Below are 6,000 nucleotides of genomic sequence, written 5' to 3'. Positions count from 1 at the left end.
GACATCGATGTGCAACAAATCCGTTCAAGTGACAATCTAGCGGATTTGTTCACTAAATCTTTGCCAACTACTTTTGAGAAGATGGTATACAAGATTGGAATGCGGAGACTCAAATATTTGAAACAAGGTTTTCATTAGGGGGAGTGAAATACGCGATGTACTCTTTTTTCCTTACTAAACTTTTTCCCATAGGGTTTTCTTGTAAGGTTTTTAATGAGGCATCTAAAAATGCGTATTACTAAATATGTGTACTCTTTTTCCTTCACTAGAATTTTTTCCATTGGGTTTTTCCTAGTAAGGTTTTAACGAGGCACATTATCTTTTAATGAACATCTAAGGGGGAGTGTTATGAAAATATTATATTGTGGATGTCCTTTTATTACTCCGCTATAGATAATCTTCCTCAAGAAAATTATCCATTTAGTACTCTCTTGAAGTTTATCTACAAGCAGCTGATGCAGGTAGGTTGCAAGCAACTCCATCAAATAATTTGCAGCAGCTTCTTATTAAATATGCAGGTTGCAAGCAGCTCATGCAGACAACTTACAAGCAGCTCATGCAGGCAGGTTGCAAGCAACTCAATGAAATGATTTGCAGCAGCTTCTTATTAATCAGGCAGGTTGCAAGCAGCTCATGCAGACAACTTACAAGCAGCTAAAGAAAGACCCTGCAGCTGCTTCCTGAAAAGCCTCACCGTTGCTTCCTTTCTTCTATAAATAGAGGAGTTTTCAATTCATTATGAACATAAGTTTGAAAGTTGAATAATATATCAGTTTCTCTCTATACTTGTCTTTACTTTACAGTTTTTATTTATAACAGGAACAACTTAATAGGTTGTATGGAAATTATATTGATTGATTTGGTTATATATGTGGGAAGTCCACGACTCAACTACCACATGTGACAGATACATCAATCTTCCAATTGCTTATTTAGGATTTCGAAAGCAATTTTCTAAGAAAGATAGTACATTAAGACATTCTAATTTGAGTAAGGATGATGACATTGTAGGTAGCCTTCATATTCTTTTTCTTGACAATCTGTGTGGCTTATTGACACTATGTTATAATTTCCTAGTTGTCAGGACCTCAATTGCCCATCTTAGGATGTCGTGATGGCACCTAATCTCTATGACTAAGTAAACCTAACACATGCTGGGTTATTAATAGAAATGAACTACTAAATCATTAATTCATTAACCAATGATTGATATACATAGCTGCAACGACTAATAGTTATACATTCCCCAAAATCGGTAGTACGGAGTCATAAACTCTACTTAATGACACTAGAATTTCTAAATAAAATATTGTTTTGAATTACAATTTGACAGTAGCATAATGAGGTAAGATGGTGACTCTGAGGCCTGCGAACGTCAAGTAGGTATACCTTGAAGTCTCCCGCTGCGCAGACGCAACCCTTAACATCACGATAAAAAATACCCGAATTTACACAAAAATATACAGAAGCGTAGCATGAGTACACCACAACGGTACCCAATAAGTATCAAGCCTAACCTCGGTAGAGTAGTGATGAGGCCAGGTCAAGACACCTACCAGACATAGAAACATGTTCAAGATATACATAAAGCTGACAACAGAAATAAAATCAATGTAAGGATAACGACGAAAAGATTACAAATTTACAACCAAAAATGAAATAATAGAAACACTATGGCAGCAAGTAGTAAATGGATAATAAAGAAGCAATATAAACAGAACACCGATGAGAAATGAATGAACTCAAATAAGTAAAAACATATGACAACTCAAATAATCAAATCGTCCCAAACACAAAGACTTACAACAAGAAATTCCACGAGGCACCACACCTCGCAAATCACAAATCATGAACCACAATTTTCAAATCTCACACGTATGGCACCTCGAGCCCACAATACAATCACATTCGCACGGTAAAGCCCACGAGCTACAATGTACATTTCAACCGTGACAATTATCAATTAAAATGATCGAGGGATATAGTTAAATACCATAAAGCATAATAAAAATCTTAAATAAAGTAAGGTATCAAATGAAATAATGAGTTTATTTTAAAAGTCTAATAAAGTAAAGTAAGATACAATTTTTATAAAATAGAGTATCAGATGTGTTTAGTTAGAAATCAATAAAATTTGAGTAAAAATATCATATTTAAACAAAGCAAAACATTACTTGAATTAATGAATTAAATATAGAACTTGTTAAAAAAAAACACGATAACAATTCTAAGTAGAGTAAACATCAAGCATGGTTATGAGTAAAATTTGAGAACTCAATTATAGTGAAAGTACAATAACCATTTAAAATGATAAGGCGCCAAAAGAGATGACGAGTTCTATATTAAGAGACACATAGAATAAAGCATGTAAATATTTCTTTTATTTGAACTGTTATGTTACCAAAACTTTCACAGAAAACGATATAGTGACTCCAAGCAAATTCACGTTGACAATCAATTCACCAAGTCGTAACGGAGGCAAAGGTTGGCATGTTAAAGCAATACAACAAATCATGTAGAATGCATGAATCGTACAAAAAACCACAATCGTTCCAATGCCAAGATAACTATGAATAACCAAACACAATCAAAATACAAGTGAGATGATTTAAGCAAAAATAATAACCGATCAAATCAACAAGTTGTCCCAATATAAAATGTACAATAAGTTTCACAATCGAGGTACCGCCTCGTAGTCACTTTTCATAATTTCAATCACAATCTTTCCTTATACCGATGCGTGAGACTTACATGTAGATATTTTTGAAAATATTTTTTCTTCGAAATAGCTACACACACTTTAGCCCGCCTTATGTCGCCGCGTGGCTTCAAGTAATTCTCTTGCTAGCAACACGCACATAAATCCCACCTTATGCCTCCGCATGAATATTAACCCCTATCCTTATACCGCCGCATGCGCATCAGCATCACAATACAATAACAACTTGCACCTCAAGTACTCATAGACACAACTTGCCAAAATCAACAATAACAATGTTTCCACAACAAATAGCCCATGGGTCAACCACAATGGGTAAAAGAATATCAACAATAACAAATGAATGTGAATTTCTCCACAAGAAAGATATCTTAACAATTAACAACTTCTCCTCAGTGTGATAACGACTTTCACAACTTCAACACCAATAACTCAGCAACAAGATATTTCACAAAATAATAACTTCAAGTAAAAGTAAGTCAATAGTTAAAAATGCAACAAGGCAATAACTTCAACTAAATCATATAGGAGCAAAATAACAAGTAAAAGGTACAACAAGTGTTAAAAATGACAAATAAAGAATGTAAGGGTAGTTTAATACATGTAATAGTTGATTAACAATGAGGAGTATAACATGTTATGACAATTCAATTAAAGGCATGGAAAGAGTCTAAATAGCCTAAACCGGTCAATTACCACATATAGTCCATATACTCACTCGCGTCACTTTGCGTACACGACTTTCACATAACTCAAATAGCACAATCAATCACAATCCTAAGGGGTAGTTCCCCCACACAAAGTAAGGCAAGATACTTATCTCAATTAGGTCAAATCACCACTCAAAGATAACTTTCTCTTTAAAACTCGCTTCCACACGGCTTAAATCAAACCAAAATGACTTAATAATATCAAATAGTGCAAGAGAAACCAATTATAATAGATAAAGCTATGATCTTTACATATTTTTTAAAAGTCAACAAACGTCAACCCCGGGCCCGCCCGGTCAAAACCCGGGTCCAAGGGTAGGTGCCGACTACCCATAACCCCACAAGTCCATATATGTATTTTGTTTCAAAATTCAAGTCCAAATAAACTCTCAAAACACAAATTCTCATTTTTTGAAACTTACGCGAAGTTCCTCAAATTTTCACTTTGATTCACATCAATTTGATGTTTAATCTAAAATACATCCATGAAATATAGTTAGAAATTGATTAAATCACTTACCTAATAGTTTGGTATGAAAATCTCTCAACAAAATCTCCTCCCAGCGAGTCTAGGGCTCAAGAGGTGATAAAATGAGACTAAGTCTCGAAATGCAAGCCTTAATACCAGCCTCAAATGTCGCATTTGCGACACTGGGTTCGCAAATGCGAAGCCGCAAAAGCGAACCCTGGGACTCTCTGCTAGTATTGCATTTGCGACCAAAAGCATCGCATATGCGAAGACAGCTGCCATCGCAAAAGAGATAGATGTCTCGCAAAAGCGGACAACAAAACTCTCGAAAAAGCAAAAAATTTCTTTGCAAATTCGAATCCCTTACACAACAACACAGTATCACAAAAGCGACTAGGAGTACGCAAATGCGATGGTCGAATTTGCGTCCTTTTCATCGCAAATGTGATGAACCAGTATCGGCACACATAGTTTTGACAAAACCAATCCGAAAACCAATTTGAAATTCAACCGATCCCTCGAAGCTCCAAACCAAATATCCACACAAGTCTAAAAACATCATAAAAACTCTCTTGCTCGATCAAAACATGAAAATAACATCTAGAACTACGAATCGGACCCCAAAACACATGAATTCCAAGGAAAAGTTCAATAAATTTTAGAATTACAACCAAGCGTCCGAATCCTATCAAATCAACTCTGATTGGCACTAAATTTTGCAAACAAGTTATAAATGACAAAGAGGACCTGTTCCAAGTCCCAAAACAAAATTCCGAGCCCGATAACTTCAAAGTCAAATCATGGTCAAACTTAGGAAATTTTTTAACTTTTGCCAATTACGGTCAAAACCTTCTAGAAGCTTCCAAATGGAATTCTGGCATACGTCTAAATCAAAAATCACCATCTAAACCTAATAGAACTGTCGAAACTCTGATCCGAGTTCAAACATACAAATGTGAAACTTGGTCAACCCTTTCAGCTTAAAGTTCTAAAATAAGAATCATTCTTCCAAATAAGCTCTGAGTCACTCGAAAACCAAAACCAACGATACTCGCAAGTCGTAATACACTATATGAAGCTACTCGAGACCGTAAACCACCGAATTGTATTCAAATGCTCAAAATGACCGGCCGAGTCGTTACATTCTCCCCCACTTAAACATATGTTCATTCTCGAATGTTTCAAGAGTCATTCAAACGCAGTCAAATCATCGTATAACCTCCTCGGGAACCTAACCGTGGGTGATTCCACGTCACAACAATCTATATAAGCCTGGAAGTACAACCTAGATGAAGATCATTACTGCAACCTTAGTCCATGAACCTTAGAGTCAAAATTTTCAAATATCTGAAATCCATTGCAAGACTTGATTCTCGCACCTACACACTGTATAAGTTTGAACAAGTTGAATCAATAAATAGTCATGATCCAAAATGTAATCACATGTTATACCACATAACTAAGATACTCGTAGAAATAACGTCTGACCACAATAGCTGCTCAATAACAAGCTCGGTTCCGGTAACCAACTTCATCTCAAATAAAACCTTATTTTAAACCTTTGTGCACTATCAATGATGGAGGGAACACACATAAACTGATAACCACTCATCATATCAACAAGTCGTGGAGCTCTCTCGCCTGGTAAGAACCATTAACAAATTCTGAGCTGACTAATGGTTTTATTCTTCCAAACATACCGTAATCAAATCTGATAGCACTTGTTCCAGATTCAATAACCTCATCTCATCAAATACAAGATGCTCTGCAACATCCCACACCAACACTACCTAAATCCACACATCGTGCAACCCGTGCACCAAACAAGCAACAACCCGGATGTTCCCAAATGATGATGAAGAGAACCCAATGGAAGAATCGCCCCGCAGCTCAACAGATGCCACCACTAAGCACAATGATATGAACCCATCTCATAATGGAGAAATAGAAACACTCGAAATGAGCACAGAGGATTCTATCCTAATCATACCGCCATTGCGACACGCGACCTGATCCAAATACTGGTCCACGGGGACTACCTCGAGGCACGAGTCTCACAATCAATAACCATATGCGTATTATTCAACAAGCGTGCAATTTGA

This window comes from Nicotiana tabacum, chromosome 14 (assembly GCF_000715075.1).
Source record: "Nicotiana tabacum cultivar K326 chromosome 14, ASM71507v2, whole genome shotgun sequence".
In the NCBI taxonomy this organism is placed as follows: Eukaryota; Viridiplantae; Streptophyta; class Magnoliopsida; order Solanales; family Solanaceae; genus Nicotiana; species Nicotiana tabacum.
The sequence above is the reverse complement of the archived record's forward strand: the minus strand, read 5'-3'. Positions refer to the sequence as shown.